The 20074-nt window shown below is 45.6% G+C and overlaps 1 protein-coding gene across 2 annotated transcripts in view; it reads right to left on the bottom strand.

Moving 5' to 3' along the window:
• Positions 1-20074, bottom strand: part of LYRM9 (LYR motif containing 9) — a 118976-nt gene that overhangs the window by 74630 nt on the left and 24272 nt on the right. The window contains exon 1 of one of the 2 annotated variants that reach the window (XM_079904526.1): positions 3141-3198. The exons of the other annotated variant lie outside the window; for it this stretch is intronic. The gene's annotated coding sequence lies outside the window, so the exon portion shown is untranslated. Of the gene's footprint in view, positions 1-3140; positions 3199-20074 lie in introns of those variants that run through there. 2 annotated transcript variants of the gene reach the window in all.

Genomic DNA, 20074 nt, shown 5'->3' with positions numbered 1-20074 from the left:
GTTCCATGCTTTTCAGAAACCCAAGGACCTCATCTATGGCTTCCCCCTGCATACAGATGAAAAAAAAAGTCCCAAGACTAATGTCAATTACACAAAGAAAAGGGGCAACTAGAGAAATACTAAAAAAAATAAAAAGCTCTTAGGAAACCCAAGGAGAATGTGACAGAATAAAGGAAAAGAGTGAAAATAAAGTCACAAAGGGGATTTCCTGGGAGCCAAATGGTATCACCATTACAGATGCTGAGAAACAGACCTTCAGCCCCATTTAATCCCACTGTCTTTCCCTAACCTGTGCCCTGACATAGGGCACATAAAAATAAATGGAAAAAAAAAAGTCATACATTAAAAAAGAAAGAAAAGAATGGAACTACAGAAAACAACCAGAAATTATGCCTCACTGAGCACTGATAAAGCTAAATTAAGCCTGTATAGGACATTGTTTAAATATGCAATTATTCTTCTGGATGGGTAAAGTCGCAATATAGGAACAGAACGGTTCTGCTCCCGCCAACTCCGGGGCTCCAGCTTGAACGCATGTTCTCCCAAGCTAGAAACGGGGAACAATCCTCGTTCCTCCAGTCTCTCTCCCACATGGTCAAGGCTCTCAAGATCCAGCCCCATGGACACTATCTCGGTTCCCAGCTTTGTTACAATGCCTCCTCATCCAGCCTCTCTCCTTCCAGTCCAGCCCTCACAGTGCCACCCAAGGACACTTCCTACAAAACACACCCTCCTCCGAAACCTCTGTGGAATGTTCTTTATCCAAGGCCCTCTGAAGTCTGGTTACAACTTCTCTCATTAAATTCACCTTCTCTGGCCTTCGGCTTCCTCCTCTGTAAACTGGACAACAGAATATGTACCTCATGGGGGGTTTGCAAAGATCACTCAGGCTAACATCAGTACACTGCCTAGCCCAGGGGCTGGCACGTGTTAGGTGCCTGGACGTCTCACCCTTTCCTACTCTACCTGGCCACCTGTGTTCCTTGCTGTTTGTCAGCTTCTGGAGGACAGAGAATATGTTAGTCACCCCTCCATAGTCAACAGTGCCCAGTACATAACAGACGTTCAATAAATGTGTGCTGACGGATTCCCACTTCCCAAAGAGGAACTAAAGCCAGGAAGAAGGGGACTGTCCTGAAGTCACAAAGCCAGCAGGTGGCAGAGGCAGGTCTCAAGCTCAGATCCTTTGGCTCTGAATCCTCAGCTCTTTCTACCACATCTGCTGTCTCAAAGGATCCTGAACATCACAGTTGTCAGCCCAAACCACCCTGGGCCTTTACAGTTTGAAGTGAACCTGGTGAGCTATTCCAGCCAAAGCAAACCAGAAACATCATCCAAAAGCAAACATGCTGGTTGCAGAGCAGAGCAACCAGCAACCTCAACTGAATCTGGTGATATGAGTCTGCTTTGTGCCAATGGCCTTGCCCACACAGGCCACAGCACACTCTACTCGAGGGCCAAAGACGGGAACTGATGTATTATACAGCTACCAGGTGTCAGATACTGGGCTGGGTACTTCAGAGGGCCTACTGAAGCTCCAATCCTGTTACTCGCACTTTACAGAGGAAGAAAACTGAGGCTCAAGGTCACACAGAAGAACCAGCTAAGAGCCACAGCTGGGCTTCTCCCTTCCTAACTCAAGCTCTTTCTACACACACCCAGGGCTTGTCTCCAAGGACCCTTGAGCTGAGAGCGCCTGGTTTACCCTTTTTCTCTCATGCTCCTCCTCCCTCTGGCCTCCTTGCTTGTCCTCACATACCCAACCACTCTTCCAGGCACCCACGTGGCTCACACGCCCATGTATCCAAGTCTCATTTAAGAGACCTTCTCTGGGGCTTCCCTGGTGGCGCAGTGGTTGAGAATCCGCCTGCCGATGCAGGGGACACGGGTTCATGCCCCGGTCCGGGAAGATCCCACATGCCGTGGAGCGGCTGGGCCCGTGAGCCATGGCCGCTGAGCCTGCGCGTCCGGAGCCTGTGCTCCGCCACGGGAGAGGCCACAACAGTGAGAGGCCCGCGTACAGCAAAAAAAAAAAAAAGAGAGAGACCTTCTCTGACCACACTATAGTCCTTTCTTCATTCCTTCACAGCATTTCTTTTTTCTTCACAGCATTTTCACCACGATATATATTTACTTATTTGTTTGTATTCATTCCCCCACTGGAACGTAAGCTCCACGAGAGCAGGAAGTTTATTTTGTTCATGGTTGTATCCCTAGTACAGTACAGAGTCTGACACACAGAAGGCACGTGTGTGCTGAAATAGTCATTGGGCACCAATAAGGTGCTAGCTGCTGGAGTTACGGAAACAATCAAGGCAAGTTCTGACCCCACAGAACTTACACAGTAACAGAGGATAATAAAAACCAAGTATTCAATTATAACTAAATACTACAAAGTGGAATTCAGGTCCCTGAGAGACTGGCTCATGGGGTCCCTCACCCAGTCAAGGGTCAGAGAAGGTTTCTTGAGAAAGGAACATTAAATCTGAGGTCTGAAGGACGAGTAGAGTGTGGCTGGGTGGACGTGGACGCAGAGAGCGCATGCGACTAAACTAAGAGACACTGAATTGTGCACTTGAAGTGGGTGAACTGTATGGTGTGTAAAAACAAACAAAAGGAAAGATTAGTCCTAAGGGCTCGGGGGTTTCGGCCGCGGAGTGACTTGATCAGTTAGGCAGAAGCGTAAATCAAAAGGTGAAGGTGACTCGAGGTAAGCGCCCTCACGGGGTGCTGCGGACAGTCGGCCCGTGCAGGGGCCACAACTGCTTTTGAAAATGGGCAAACTGAGGCCGACGGCGGAGACGTGTGCCCGTCAGGAACATTCCACCAGCGGGCCCGGCGCCCGCAGACCCCTGGGCTCCCCGTGGCGCCCCCAACCCCCCGGCGTGCTGGGCCTCCTCCGCCCGAGCCGCCCCCGCGAGGCCTGAGGCGCGTCCAGGAACCGCGCTCTGGGGCACACGGCTCTCCGGAGGCAAGACGGTCGGGGAAGGAAACGCAGCGGCACTGAGTCTTCCACTAGCCGCGCCAGGCCGAGGACGCCCGAGACCTCACATCCCCAGCCAGTCCCCGCCACCACGGGTGGCTCAGGCCCCCGTGCGCCCACCCGCGCTCCCACCCTCCGCCGGCGCCTAGCGGCTCACCGGCCTCCACAGGAAAACGTCAGCTTCGGACGCGGCGGACGCGGCTACCACCAGTGCGCTTGCGCCCCCGGATCGCCGAAGCACCGCCCCCGGGTCGCCGAAGCACCGCCCCCGCAGGGCGACTTGAGCCGAGCGCCCTCTATCGGCCGCGCGCGGGACTTGGGGTCTGTTAATGAGGAAACCCTACTGGGTGCCCTTTCCCTGATCCGAGTACACCCGGTTGAAAAAGAAAGCTGTCCCACTCACAACCTTCCTTACCTTAAACACCCACCCTTCCTTTTGGCTTTTGTTACCTCGGATATAAGCCCTGAAGACAGGCTCTCCCCATTTTCCTGAGTATGGATTGCTGCTAAAATATGAGGGATGTTCAAGATCTATGAAAAGGCTTGCAGAAGGACTTTTCCTAAACCACTCTTGTTGATGACGGGAATTATATTTGGATGGGAATCTGCGTTTTGAGTCATTTCATCAAATTACAGTCCCATAACACCTGTCAAAAGAATAAATATGAGAGTAATAGGCATGCTTCCTTTCAGACCCATCTATAATTATAATTGAGGAAAAGAATACAGAATTTAAACTCACAGCGACTGCCAGTATCATTCTTTGAAAATGAAATAATGCTGTTTTATTAAATAGGCTCTCCCCGCTTTCTAATGTTTAGAGCTAAAGTGCTTCTCTGAATTGATTTAAATACAAGTTTTATATCCTGAAAGAGATAAAGATGAGTCTTTATCTTAAGACAAACCCCCTGTTCAATGATGCCGCTGATCTTCTCTCAGCTGATGCCTAAAAGGGAGTTAGGTTGTTAGTAGATAATATTGCTTCTGTTCACGTCTCTCTTCTCTAGGGCTTTTTAAACCTGTTTGTAATGAAAAGGCCGATTTCCTTACACAGACAGACTCCATGTGTAGCTGATTTAACAAGATAACTTTTTATTTTTCCTTTTTTTTTTCTTTTTCTTTCTTCTTCTTCTTTTTTTTTTTTTTTTAAGGAAAACATTGCTCCCTGGTGGCACCTGGGGATCTCTTTTCCTCCTTTAAGGTAAGAAAAGCGGGAGATATTTCTTAACAGAAGTGTTTTTTAAAGTTTTTCTCTTTTTTTCCTGACCTCCTTTAGAGTCTCCTTCCCCACTTCCTCCCTTCCTTCCTTCCTTCCTTCCTTCCCTCCCTCCCTCCTTCCTTCCTTTCTTTTCTTTCCTTCTTTTTTATCCTTCTTCACCTAACATACTAGCCTTCCTCCAAATCATTTGGGGGTTCCTCCCCTGAAATATTCAGATAATGACCTCAATCCTTCAATTTATTTTCAATATGTAGACTTGGACCAAATATATCTGAAACATACGATTGTACCCTCATAAATCAGCCCCCTTATTTACACACGCATAGTCAGAGGCGCATCGTTAGTGTTGATCCAATCGATAAATCATTAAGCTTTTAGAGCCCTTTTAAGGAACAATCTGTAGTCACCATCCATTCCTGTTTTCAGCCTTAGGATTACTTAATATTTTGAAGAAATATTACAGTCTGTTCTTTGGCCCTATCTCTCTTTTGTTCCTTGATCGCTGTGTTCCCGCATCAGAAACATTGTTCTAATACCTAGATCTTATAAAATATTCAAGATGCAAGCTGTTCACGTTACCTCAGAAAGACTCCACCTTCAGAACCATGGGTGCCTGTTCTGTCTTTACAAACACACGAGATTTTACCTTTCACAAACATTCCTTATAAGCGTCCAAGAAAAAAATAATAATAACCCAAAGTAGAGTAGGCTTGGATACCAATTTCCAATTGTTTTCCAAATCGTAATGGAAACCTAGATTGTGAACTAATTGGATTATAATACTTTTAATGTGACAGCAACCTTAGGTTCTTACAGCTTGAGTAGTAAAACTGAAGAATTCTTACCAGTCCGAACCTTCACAAAAATTACACCAGGCCCACAATCTAATGAAAACCCAACCATTCTTACCATGTCATTTTCCTTTCCACTGACATTTTAGCAGATGAACACCCTCATGTCAGACTGTGCACGATATTTCGAGATGAACAGAATTGAAAGACTTTTTACTTGAGAACTTTGTCAACCAAGAGTTGGCTGTCCAGGGGACATTTTCTCCCAGGGGCGTTATTCGACTTTCCTAAGAAATACATCATTCCGTTCTCTTGATTTCTGACAATATGTCATTTAACCTGACAACTGCAGGATTGTAACCATATCTGTGGGGAAAGTTACAAGTCCTGAAGTTTCTTCTAGTTTAAACTTGTTTTTAGATTTCAAAGAGACAAGATACATTTGCATCCTCTGATTAAATCAGGTTATTGTCTCAAAGGCTGACCATGTAAATAATTCAAATTCATTCATCACTGTACAATAGATTTAATAAGCATAATAAACACTTTGAAGAAAACACTTAGGACGCTTGGTCTGCCCTTGTTCTCATTCCCCATTATCTCAGATTTCCTTGTGAACAGATTGAGCGGTACTACGGGGTTCTCTTCTATTCAAAATATGCAAAGTTGCTATCGACCAGTTTGCAATTTGCATGTCTCAAATCCTGCCAGAACACAGGGTGAGGGGCATGAGGTGACTGGTGAATGTGACAAAAGGGGACATCAGGGTGAAAATGGAAACCCCAGTGAACAGATCTTCTCCACCCTGGGGTATTGCAAAACATAACCCTCACTGACTACTGAAGATTTCTTTTTTTAAGACAACGAAGATATTGGGTATGAAAGGTTATGTGAAATCTCAGACAACTGGTGTCTTTTTTCTTTAATTGCTGGGTTGAAGAACGGGATGAGCAAGGATTTAAAGATATTTATAAAAAAGAGTAAAGAGGGAGAAGGGTACAATTGTGACTGTTTACAACGCACACTTGGAGAGTAATTTACCGCCTGGGTTTTAGCCTTCCTGGACCTCTCTCTGTCTTGTGTTACTTTCTGCAGCTCCATAAATCTAAGCTTGCTGACTGGTATATATCATTTTATATTCTTAGTGTGTTCTGTGGTCATATATTTACAGTGGCCACACGTGAGACCACACTGATGATCAGTTGTATGTTATCTCTGAATACTGAGTCTCTACTTTTTCATCTCTTGAAAATATGCTCAATGTCTCATGATTTCAGATTATAAATAACATGCACACAGACGTGAAATTTTTTGTATACATCAGCTTTGGAATGGAATTTTTCCCGTAAAAAGTATATGTGCCTGCTGGGTGTGTATATGGAGATATTAACAAAGGAGTGAATGTGTTTGGGAATATTTTTCTGTTTTGCATTTTGATGGCGTTTGAGTAAAGATCCACTTTAAAATCACCGTGTTCACGAAGTGTAATTCTGTTTCCACTGACTACATCTGCAGAGCCGCAAGATGGCCACGGACAAGAATTAAATGCCACAGTTCATAGAAATGGAGACTGTTTGAAATGATCAACTTTATTAAATAGGATTATTTGGAGGAAGATGAGAGACAAAGCATAGAGGGCGAGGTGGGAGAGAGAAGAGCGGGACAAACAAAGGAGAGGAGTGGAGAATGAGAAGAAGTAAAAGGAAGTTATCTTTTTGATCCTTCCCCAAAGAGAAAAGCCTGATAAAGTTAAGTGAAGCAGCCCTGAACAAAAGAGCGTTATTAATTAAGAGAAACCATTATACATTTTGGCCAGGAAGTAAGGTGTTTTGGTCAATCAAATAGGTAGTTAATAGTTACCTTCCACTTCAGCGAACATTTGTTGAGACTCCTCCACGTGCAAAACTCGGTGCAAAGCCCGGAGTCTTAGCAGAAGCCTCTGGGCTCCATCTCTCCCAGTCCGGCTCTCCTGTCCTTCTCCACTTTTTGTTAGAAGCACATCTGATCTTGACACTGTCCTCCTTTAGCCCCTGTAATGGCTTCTCAATGTTCTCTGAATAGATATTCCAGACTCCTTGCCACCCCTGCAGGGTCTGCTCTCTTAGGCTTCACTTGGCGTTCCCAGTCCCCTGCTGGGGCCACTGTGGGCTTTCAGACCCTCAAATACCCCATGTTCCTTCCATCCTGCTCCTCCTTTAGATCAACTTCCCTGATGCCCCTACTCCCACTAGACACTGGGGCAGATAACCCTCTCCTCCCAAACAGTAGCCTGTACTTCTCTCTGAGGCATACATCACAGTTTATAATTATATAACCTTAGTTTGGGTTCCCCCAGAAGAAGATGACTTTGAAGTGAGGTTTCGAGAGCAAGTAATTTATTTGGAAGGTGAGCCTAGAAAATATCCATTAAGGGCAGTGAGACAGGGAAGGGAAGGCAGCCCATAAAGAGAATCTTGCCCAGCAAGTTACCGCCAAGGGCAACAAGCTTCATCCTGCTGGGGAACCAACGCGGAACACACACCTCAGTTATCCCACCGGAGGGTCGTGGGACCCCGGGTACTTACACATCAGTCCCTGTTAGTTACTGGTTGAATGACGCTCTCAGCAGCACTGACCCCCTGATACTTCTGGCTTGCAGGGCTCTCAGGCAGGGGTGCAGATGCTGGCAGCTGCAAGTCAGCCAGGTGTGCACAATGTAAGGCTCAAGGAATTATGGGTGAGGCACTGACAGTTCTGCTGTCAGTTCTAGTTACATACACATGTGCATTCACATTTAATACATACGGATATACGTATGTTGTCTTCCCCACTAGAACCCCATGAGAGCAAAGACTGAGTAGCAATGTTGCAGTGTCCCCCTGCCTGTGCCCCACTTCCTGTGGTCCACCATTAAAATCACGCCCCCTTACCAACCCCCTCAATTCCCTGGTTCCTCTTGCCCTCTGTCACACATGCTCTGGATGACCCTGTCATCCTCCTTTTCCAACCTGCACCCAAGTGGATTAATGTTGGCACATAGAGCTGATAAGTTTCACTTTATTTTTTTTAATATTTATTTATTCATTTATTTATTTTGGCTGCACCAGGTCTTAGTTGTGGCATGTGGACTCTTAGTTGCGGCATGCGGACTTCTTAGTTGTGGCATGAGGACTCTTAGTTGCGGCCTGCGGACTCTTAGTTGAGGCACGCACGCGGGATCTAGTTCCCCGACCAGGGATGGAACCCAGGCCCCCTGCATTAGGAGCGCAGAGTCTTACGCACTGGACCACCAGGGAAGTCCCATGTTTCCCTTTAAATTTATGATCCAAACTCAAAGGCATACTGGATGCTGCCTGGAAAGAAAATGACAATTTCTCAGAACTCCCACAGCCCACCTCCACCCTCCCTCTCTGCTCATTGAAAAGTTAGACACCCTCAGTCAAGAACTTCCTCCCCTTCTCACCCCTTCTCCTTGTCTCCTGTTACAAGGAGGAAAGTGTCCTTTTGCCTTTGAAAAAACCAAACCCCCTGCTGGTCCTCTGGATTCTGTCCCCTCTGCCTTCCTGCAGTTTACCCCTCTCTCCCACATCATTAACCTCCTCTTCTCCACCTGTTCATTTTAAGCAACGTACCACCGTGGTCCATAGGCCTTGCTACTCAAAATGGGATTCACGGACCAGCAGCATGGGCCTCACTTGGGAGCTTGTTAGAAATGTAGAATCTCCCACCCCACACCTACACAATTAGAATCTGCATTTTAACAAGATCCCCAGGCACGTTAACGTTTGAGAAGCACTGGGCTATTTATGTAGTCTATTTCTCCACCCCCCGCCACAGCCAAATTTTATCCATTCATTCAACATATGTTTAATACCTACAGGTACCAAGCAATCTTCTAGGTTCTGGGGATACAGAGAAATAAAACATGACAAGATCACCGTGCATGTGTGGCATCCTGGTGGCAGAGAACAGCAAAGAAAGAAAGAACACACGATCCGATCATAAATAAGTGTTTTGCAGAGAAATAGCATATAGTCATGTGATAGTCACCAGAGGGCTGCTTCAGATCACTCCAAAGAAGTGACATTTAAATAGAGATCTAGGGACTTCCCAGGTGGCACAGTGGATATGCATCCGCCTGCCAATACAGGAGACACGGTTCGATCCCTGGCCCGGGAAGATCCCACATGTCGTGGAGCAACTCAGGCCGTGCGCCACAACTACTGAAGCCCACACACCTAGAGCCCGTGCTCTGAACAAGAGAAACCACCGCAATGAGAAGCCCGCGCACTGCAACGAAGACCCAAGGCAGCCAACAATAAATTAAATTTAAAAAATAAATAAATAAACTGATATCTAAGTGAAGAAGTCATCATTAGCTGTCTACACACGCTGCCTCATTTCTTCACTCATTCACCCGTTCACCCTTTGGGGGATACAGTAGGCTTCCACCTTCATGCCACTGAAGCTGCTCTTTTCCGGACGCACAGGCTCAGCGGCCATGGCTCACGGGCCCAGCTGCTTCACGGCATGTGGGATCTTCCCGGACCGGGGCAGGAGCCCGTGTCCCCTGCATCGGCAGGCGGACTCTCAACCACTGCGCCACCAGGGAAGCCCAACTGAAGCTGCTCTTAACAAGGTTTTCAGTGGCTTCCACGTTGTCATAAGCCATGGCTCATTCTCTGTCCTTAGCTTTCTCTACTTTCCAGCAGCCTTTGCATCAGCTGAAAACACCTTCCTTCTTGAAACATTGTCACATTAGGTTAGTTATGTAATTAACATTTTCTTCGCCATATAGTGTTCAACATTAGCTCTTGCTAGAAAAAAAAGACTTTTGTGAGTAAGAGAAGAGAGGGCAGAGAAGATAAAGGGGAAGGAGATAAATGAGATATATTTTATTCAAGCATAAACATGTAATTCCAAATGGGACCAAAAAATACATTTTACGTGTTTAAAAAATCCTATGTCATGTCCGGTGTATCTGGAAGTGAGAGACATAACTGCTTTGATCCAGGTCACAAAGGAAAATGTTGATTCAGTGTTCCTTCCAGACCAGCCTCTCTGAGCCCTACATTAGTTCTCAGGGGACCTGGACAGGAAGGAGAGCTGGAGGGGGCTAGGAGGCTTCCTGCAGGACCACGAGTCTAAACCCCCCTCCCAGTCCTGGAGGGCAGGTTGGTGAGGGACAGGGAGATTTCAGAGGAGGAAGATTACTTGCTGGAAACTACAGAATCTTACCCAGGAGATGGATGGAAGGTATTATTAGCCTGCTGATGTATGGAAAGACCTAATTCAGCACCGGGAAGTTGGTTTAGGGATGACAGTGTGTAGTGTACCAAAATGCGGGTTCATAAAAGTAGAGGACAGTCTGTGTATCACATTTACCACACATGGATTGTGAAAGTATTTCTTTTTTTTTTTTTTTTTTTTGCGGTACGCAGGCCTCTCACTGTTGTGGCCTCTCCCGTTGCGGAGCACAGGCTCCGGACGCGCACGCTCAGCGGCCATGGCTCACGGACCCCGCCGCTCTGCAGCATGTGGGATCTTCCCAGACCGGGGCACGAACCTGTGTCCCCTGCATCGGCAGGCGGACTCTCAACCACTGCGCCACCTGGGAAGCCCGGTATTTCTTTTTAATTACCAAATACTGTTAAGCCCATCAGGAGCGCTGCCCTAGTACTTGCATGCTGAAGCTTGGTCCCGGTCCATAGGGCGATAGACCCACAGCCACCGATGCACGCATACGCCATCGTGGTTGCTTGACACCCTGACTTTGTGGCTCTCTGCCGCCCTGGATCCAAGCTCATCAGCACTTGGCTCTCTGTGGTTATGGGGATATGTTCAAAAGTAAAGAAAAACTCAGAGGTTAGGAGATGGTTACAGCTTCATGCCCCTGCCTACCACAACAGCACAGAAGAGTAGTAAGATCAAAAGAAGAATATATTGTGACATGTGAAAATTATATGAAATTCACATTTCAGTGTCCATAAGTAAAGTTTTATTGGAACACAGTGATGCCCGTTCATGTACATATTGTCTCTGACTGACTTTGTGCTCTGATGGCAGAGCTGAGCAGTTGTGACAGAGACCACGGGTCCCTCGAAGCCCAAAATACTCTCTGGACCTTTAGAAAAAAAAAATTGGCCAGTCCAATTTGCAGAGTGGTCTGCAAAAAGCGGTGCAGGTGTTTCAGCCTTGGATGCTAGGTTCTGTGCAATGGAGCCCTGACCTACCTTTGCAGCATTCCCTCTAGTGCTTTCCTTCATTTCCCTCCTGTAAAGGCCATGGTAAACATCTTGTTCCTCATTTAAATTTCATGCTGTTCCACCTCTGTGCTTTCTCCTTGCTGTTCCCCTCTTCTAGAAACCACACCCTACACTCTCAGTTTGCTTTTATGCCAATTTACCCCAACCTTCAAGCAGGCCTTCCTAACTCCCTCAACTATAATTTATTCCTCCACCCTCTTTTTTAGCCATAATTCTTTCCGTACTGTCTCATGACACACCAGTTCTCTACTTTGCATTATAATTATTTATGCACATGTTTTATTTCCCCGCTAGACTATAAACTCCTTGAAGAATGCATTGGCTCATTACAAAATTAGCATTCTGAGAACCCTGATTTGCATCACACATAAGATCTCTTGTCTTCAGCAAAAAGGAGTATACTTATGACACATATAATTGGCACTTATCACACAAATCAGTGATAATGGGGAACAAGGGCAAGATGGTTAATTAAAACCCCCAGCAAATTCCTCCAAAATTCATTTGCCTTCCCTACCATTTTACCAATATGATATGCACTGGTTTGTATTAAACCCCCTTTCCGCACACTTTGTAGATGTGTAACTGCACTGCTCACCATAAAGTGAGTAGCGGCAAAAAGACCAGAAGTGAATAATCCACCAGCTGAAATCACCAAGCCTCCAGGAATGGGAAGCTTTGGGAGCATTCTTTCCAGCGAGGGTTATGAGCCTCTGAACTTTCCACCCCCGGGGCTGCACAAAGATTTGAATTTGTTTGTATGTCATTTGGAACTTAGATATGGAATAATAATCTTTTGGTACGGCCCTGATACTCAAAAGAATAGGCAAATTTAAAGTTAAAAAATAAATCAAACAATCAAGTTCCCTGCACATATGTTTGATAACGAAGGCCAAATATTCTACTGCAAACATTAATTCAACAAGAGATGATAAGGAAATAAAATAAAGATGAAGAGTAACCCTGCTTGCCAAAGCGCCATATGCGTTTGAGATGATTCTCGGCACCCATGACTAGTGTACACAAATATTGTGTTAAACCTCTCCTCCTAATAGCCTCATTTCTCACATGCTCTTCAGACGGAAAAATGTGATGCTAATTTAAGATGACTTATCCTGCTAAGCACATAAATAAAAAATAGTTCAGAATCCAGAACATGACAGAACTCCCCTTTCACATCTAATTAAGTACTTTTAATTGGCAATTCAATTGGCAGACTGTATATTTCGGGCTGGAGAGAGGAATGCAGAACAGACCCCTAGTAAGATCCAAAGGAGGAGGTGCGGGGCATAGACAATTGCTTTATCGTATGAGACACCGAAATGGGATGTCAGGCGACTATCTGTACATCTGGGAAGGAATTAGCAGTGAACAGGGCAAATGCTAGAGGGTCTGATCATGATTATAAAATGTCATTTAGAAAGATATTTACATTGTTAATTAAGCAGTGAAGCTGATAACTGCTACGCTGTAAATTGTGCTAATTACCCCAGTGCCTTGGAAGGTTTTCTAATCAGCCAGATCAATAGGCTCCTGGTTTATGCTAATAATGCAGCGTCATCCTCCTAAGTGCTTTGCTTACAAGCAGTCTGAACCCAGTACAGCTCCCGCCCACTGTCCTGTGCTACAGGCAGCCAGCATTCATCTGTCTGCCCACATCACAGTGGTGAGGCTGATGCCCGCTCACCCCCATGGCCCACAGCGAGGAAACAAGAATCCCACCATGCACCGCGCCTCCACCAATTGTTCAGGAGAGAGGGCTGAGCCTTTGTGCTCTGTGAGATTTTTATGTGGACACAGCCCTGTTTTCTTCCGACCATTAGAAATATCACATGGTCCTGAGAGATAAGGGCCACAAAGGAAGACCTAGATGCAAGTCTCTGCTCTGCCATTGTCTTTGATGAGATGACCTTCTTTGATGAGATGGTCAAAGAGGGTCAAAGAGGAGACCCTTTTCCAGTCTCCTTTGTAGCCATCTCCAGCCATGTGACTAGGTCCTGAAAATGGAATGTGAAGAGATGGGAGATGTGCTGCTTCCACCTTTAAAAAGGTCATCTCATCAAAGAAGCAGGACACACCAGTTGTTTCCACGAGGCTGAGTGTATACCAAGTGAGGGGGTCAATTCAGTTCAACTACTGGGTGGACTTTTAGGGTTTTTTGTTTGTTTGATCACTGAATTAAGTGATTGTTATTATGAACAGACTGGTCTTTTGAGCCAGAAGAACCAAACCGCTTCCAACACAACACCAGTCTCTCTGGAGCCCCAGCATGACAATAAGGGATCTGAAATATGTGATAAATGACAGAAACAGTCTAATGCCACGTGCTCTCATGTGTTCACCTGGCTCTTGGTCATCCACAGGAAGGCGGAGAATGTGCATGAAGGAGACCCAGAAATAATTCCTTTACCTCATCACAATCTATAGTTTTTATCTTTTCCCCCATTAAAACGCAAACCAAAAGTCAGCAGCTGGTAGCCAAGTGGCCTGGTTTGAAGATGAATTTTCTGTTTCTCTCTCCTTCCTTGGTAGGTGTCCTAATGAACAGTCAAGATCCCACTTGGAGGGTAAACAGGGCAAAAAAGAGAATTAGCAAAGGGCTTGGGTAACTCACGGGTTGATAATCTGTCTCCAAATTACCGAGAGTCAACTACACATGAACTTCAAGCTGAAGCCAAGGGAGAGCTCGGAGGTGGAAAGCCAGGGTGAGAGAGATGCAGAGACACAATAAGGGTGGGAAACAGCTGGCATCCATTTCTTCTCTTGAGAAACAGAACTCCTTCTGTGTGCCTCCGCATGGGGCTCCCCAGCTTTCATTGCCAGCTCCGGGGCCCCCACGGGCAGAGCCTCTGAGTTCAAGGCCAGCTCCTGTGCTGGGCTTTGGGATGGGGCCAATTTGTTGAGTTGTTTCAGTGCTTTGATGTGTAAACTAATCATCCGTCATTGTGCTCTAATTAAACTTAAGTGGTGCAATGGATTTGCTGTCATAGAGGCCAGGGCCCTTCCTGGACTGGGGGAGGGAGGGGCAGTGTCTGTTGGCCGAAAGCAGCCCTGCCCCAGGAGTGCAGAGAGCGAGGAAATGCCAGACAGGAATCTGAAAGGAGCTGGAAATGCTGTTTTGGGTCCAGGAGGCTGGAGGAAAATGTGACAAATCAGAAACTAGGGCAGGTCTATGAGTCTCTGATTTCCTGGGTGATGTCGCCCTCAGCATGAGTGTCTAGACATAACAAGCTCGGGTCAAGTGGGTAATCACAAGGTGACCTTACTGTTTGCCATGGTAACAGACCTCTCAGGGGCCAGCTGGCCCTGGTATCGCCAAAATGTAACCCAGTTGCATAAGGTGGATGAGCTATTTCCACCTCCATGAGCCAAACCCGCTGATCAAAATGTACAGGGAAGGTAGTATCAGGACTCTTTAGAAACTATAGATTCTCATGACTATTTACTCACCCCTGCGCCCCTTGGTATTTGTATTCTAACTTAAAAGAAGTGTTTCTAGAATTACGAAGGGGAGAGTGGGCCCTCCTTCTGAAGGAGAGCCAGAGGAAAGGGGGAGAAGATGGTGGTGGTACAGTTGACATCGTGACATGTGTCCTGGGAGTAAAGTCACTGGTCCTAGTTCTGACTCTTCCCTGGCTCAAGTGATCACCAAAGGGCAGGGAAGAGGATGTTTATGTCCCTTACTGCTTCCACATTTTGTGAGAACTCCACATGGATAATGCTGGTTTATTTGTACTGTTGATTCAATGTAACTGATAAATCCCATTCCATAGAGACAAGGTAATGGCATAATGACAAAACTCTTCTCTTTTTCACCCATGTAATCATTCAGCAACTATTGATTGAGTATCTAGGTACAAGGCATGCTATACGATCAAGGCTGTGCGAGATACAGATGAAAGAATTCATGCTCAGAGGACAGACAAGATGACCATACATGATTCAACAATTGCAAGTAATTCAATAGAAAATGTAACTTGGCAAGAAAAAAATAGGTCAAGCATATCATATGGAACTATCTGGACATCTACAATAAGACAGTATAAGAAAAGAGAGTATAACCAACAAGGTTCTACTCTATAGCACAGGGAACTATATTCAATATCCTGTAATAAACCACAATGGAAAAGAATATGAAAAACAATATGTATATACAGGTATAACTGAATCACTCTGCTGTACACAAGAAACAAACACGACATTGTAAATCGACTTTACTTCAACAAAATAAATTTGTAAAAAAGGAAAAGAAAGTGTGGCAGACACTGCTACTTCTGCCCTCCCCACATCCCCGTATCTGTTCTTTCCTTCTCTGGCAATAGAATTTTAATCTTAGATGTTTGACCAGATGAAAACTACCTTTTTCCAGTCTCCTTTGTAGCCATCTCGAGCCATGTGACTAGGTCCTGAAAATGGGATGTGAAGAAATGGGAGATGTGCTGCTTCCACCTTTAAAAAGAAAGTGGCCTGTCTTCCCTCTTTGCCCCTTCCTGCTGCCTAGAACGCAGATGTGGCGGTGAGCCGCCTTCACCCGTGCAAATAAATGGCGACATACTACAGGTGACAGAGCTACTGGCCAGCAGAATCCTAGGTATCCCACACCATGAAGGCACCTTATCACTGTGAACTGCTTCTACTCTTACTCATACATGGAAGCAATACACTATCTTGTTTAAATCACTGATATATCCCAACCAATACGGAGAGGAGCAAACCAATTAACAGAATGGTGCAGAGGAGAGGAAACTCATCACGAAAAATATTCAATTCTTCCCAAAATTGTTTTTCTTATCAAGAGCTTATTATGTGCCAGGCATTGTTTTGTCTCTGGGGATTCAAAAATATATGAAGTCCCTGACCTCAAGAAGGGAGCACAAAACATAATCTTTTTCTTTTTAATTTTTAAAAAATTTTTATTGGAGTATAGCTGATTTACAATGTTGTGTTAGTTTCAGGTGTACAGCAAAGTAAATCAGTTATACATATGACTATATCCGCTCTTTTGTAGATTCTTTCCTCACAGAGGCCATTACAGAGTACTGAGTTCCCTGTTCTATACAGTAGGTCCTTATTAGTTATCTCTTTTATATATAGTAGAAAACACAATCATTTAATATGGAAATAGCAGCGACAGAAATAATCACAGGGTGTCATGAGTGAATGGGAAATGGACAGCTATTTCGGCCTAAAGGCATCAGGCATTCAACCTGGGCCCAGAAAACCCAGGACGGATGTTAGTGGGGAAGATGGGAGTGGAGGAAAGCCTGTTAGCAGAGGCTGCCATCTTGCCCGGCTTGCATTAGTCCCACGACCTGGTATTGCTGCATGGGAAGGTCTCCTCTCTCTCCAGGTCCTCGCCATACTCACAAACATGGTGTAGATTGCCACCTCCTCTGGAACATTCTGCTGAGCCTCCCTCGCCCTGACTCTGAAGTAATTTCTCCAATGACACTGGTGTTGGGCTGCACCCTGCAGGATTGCAAGCCCTGTACTTGCCCAGCCTCAAGACCAAAGAAAGAGCCCGGAGTCAGCGAGAGAGACGTCAATGGTTTCACGGACAGAGGAGCTTACATGTCTAAAGCAGGGTCCTGGAGCAACACCCCACCTTGCAAGGCAGACGGCGGGCAGGACATGGCAGCAGTCTTGCTACCAGGGGAAGACGGAGGTTACCAGTTAGAGGGGGAATTGAAGTCAGGTCGGCTCATCGATTGCCAGGGAAACCAGCAGAGGGGCCGGCCTCTCACCGCCCCTTTGATAAAATATCCTAGTGGAGATAGTTCTGACCTAAAGATTAGAACAATCACTAGCTGGGTCGGGGAGCAAGTACGCGGGCATTTGCTGATTAGTCTCTATGATTAAGAGGGAAGGTCAGTCAGGTGAGCAAGGTGTAGGTGAAGCAGGCACTGGTCGAGGAGGGAGATGTACAGAGAGCAAGAGAACAGCCATCCGGGGTGGACTGACCATACAATTGGCATTTAACTAGCAATGCAAGGCCATATGTCAAATAGGTCTGCAAGACTGTTTTCCCTCTCCTTTTGGGTTAAGCTCCTCAAGGACTGGAAAGATGTTTTCTGAAGTTCTGTGCATCCTGCCTCATGAGTGGCACAGAGCCATGTGCCATGTGTGGGGAGCCCAGAGTAGTATAAAAAGGACTTGCACTTCGAACCAAGACTGATAGAGGTTCAGCTCCCAACCCTTCCATTCGTTGGCTGTGTGGGACTTTGAACAAGGTACTCATCCCTCTGAGCCTCACATTCCTCACCTGTGAAAAGAGGAATAACAGAACCTACCTGGAAAAACTGTTGGAGCAACTGAAGAAGATGATGTTTGTAAAAGTACCTAGCAGAGTGCCTGGCACAGAAGATCATTTCTTTTCCTTTTTTAAAGAAATATTTGTCCAGAAAGAATCCTTAACTCTGCACGTTATATCATTGATTAGAAACTGCAATGCACAAGCACTCTGCTCACTCAAACTGACTGCATGATGAAGAGTCTGGAAGATCCCAGTAGATAGAGCCTAAATTCAGCTGATTTGTGTCATGATCATCACTGATACTAAGCAGGGGAAGTGCGTGTTGATTGTGTGAAAGGCAGATAGGAGGAGTTTGCTGGTCATTTCTGCATCCCATTTACAAACTTGGCTGTTAAGACTTGCCAGATTGGACCTACAAAGCAAAAATTGTTGTTAGCAACCCAAGCTGGGAAAATAGATCATCCATGTCCTGGATGCCTCCTAGTAACATTTTTCATAGAAAGGAGATAAGACATGGTATTTGCAGTTGCCTGACCTTGAGTTTTTGATCCCTCCCACACACAGTCCCATTCCCCCAGCCCTCCCCCCCAAAAAAAGCCCGTTTCTGCCCTCGTCTTCCCTACATCAATAAATGACACCACCATCACCCAGTTACCAAAGCCAGAAACCCAAGCTTGGGTTTCCTTGATTCCCTTTCCCTTTCATCCACATCTGTCCTTCAGTATCGATCCTCTCCCAACCTATCTTTTGAATACATCCTCTTCTATCTATCTCACCACCAATCTAGTCTAAGCCACCATTATCTGTTGCAGAAAGCCTTGCCACTCAAAGAATGGTTTGGGGACCAGCAGTACTGGCATCACTCTGGAGCTTGTTAGAGATGCAGAGTCTCAGGCCCCCACCTAGACCTGGAAAATCAAAATCTGCATTTTAATAAGATCCCCAGGTGATCCATTTGCACATTAAAGACCGAGAACCCTGCAAAATAATACAGGAGCCTCCTAACCTGCTCTCCCTGTCCTTGTCCTACCTAATTCCAACCCACTGGTCTGGGCCCTATTTGCTAATTCCCACACCACTCAGATAGTGTAATTTTTTTTAATCTACCCTGCCACATGGCACAGGATGACAGTTCTAATTTTTGACAGATTATTTCTCCCACCAGACCAAGACAAGATTTCTTGTTTCCTCCCTGAGCTGGTGAGGGAAGGTATTTTAAGCCATTTCATTGGGGATTGGGAGACCCCTTTCAGGGTCCTGCGTTTATGAACAGATTTCAGTTCTAAGTCCCCTTTTCAAGCGGGCGCAGCACAGACATGAAAACTCCAGCCCCCATCCATTAGGGTTTGTATTCTGGAACTTTCTCCTGGCCTCACTCCCCTCCCCACTCCCCCAGCAGCCAGAGTCCACTCAGGATCTTCCTGCTCTGTGTTTAACTTTCCCTTTAGTCTCTGATCCAAGATTATTTGCCTTTCTTTCTATCAAACTCAGATACATAGCTCAGTTTCATTCTGTTTAGTTTTGTTTTTTTAAATGAAAGGCATTCCTATGTGTTTGGGGGTGGGGAGGAGAAAAAAGGATCCTTATTGGCCCAACTTATCCTGTTACTAGGCAGAGACATCTTTTTAAAAATGAGATCAGACCCCACCACTCCACTGTTTAAAACGGGTCAGTGGTTTCTCCTCTTGTTTAGAACGAAATCCCGAACCCTAAGTAGGCACTCTGGTCCCTGACTACTCAACTCTTCGGCCATTTGTGCCCAAACACACAGCCATCCTTTCTGCATCTCCCACACCAAGGACTTTCAGCCTCAGGGTCTTTGCACCACCACTGGCCGCCCCTGGAAGGCTCTCCGGCTTCACATGCTGATTCCTTCTGTCCTTAGGTTCTAGCTTGGATGGCCCTTCCCGAGAGAAGGCTCCCCATCCCCTCACCCCCACCTATCACACTCAAATGCCCTCCCAACTCACTCTGAGGTAGCTGCTCATCACAACCAACAATTATTTTGTTTATTTGTATGTTTATTTCTTTACTACATCATCCTCTCTAAAATGTAAATTCCATGAGGTCTCAGACCAGATAGGCACCTCACAGGTGTTAATATTTGAGGAATGATGTGGTTGAAAAAATTACGTTCTAGGACTGTCTCTCTGATGCAGTAGCCACTAGCCACATAGGGCTTCTGAGCGCTTGAAATGTGGCTGGTCCAAACTGACCTGTGGGGACTTCCCTGATGGTCCAATGGTTAAGACTCCGTGCTCCAAGTGCAGGGGGCCCAGGTTTGATCCCTGGTCAGGGGATTAGATCCCACGTGCTGCAACTAAAAGACCCTGCACGCGGCAACAAAGATCCCGCATGCCGCAACTAAGACCCAGCACAGCCAAATAAATAAATAAATATTAAAACAACAACAACAACAACTGAGCTGTGTGCTCAGTGCAAAATACACATTGGATTTCAGGATTTAATATGAAAAGAATGTGAAATGCCTCAATAAAATTTTCTATCGATGACATGTTGAAATGATCATACTTTGAATTTTTGTGTTAAATAAAATATATTTTAAAATTTTATTCCACATTA

This window comes from Stenella coeruleoalba (genome assembly GCF_951394435.1).
Source record: "Stenella coeruleoalba genome assembly, chromosome: 19".
Classification (NCBI taxonomy): Eukaryota; Metazoa; Chordata; class Mammalia; order Artiodactyla; family Delphinidae; genus Stenella; species Stenella coeruleoalba.
This window is presented reverse-complemented; position numbering and strand designations above follow the sequence as displayed.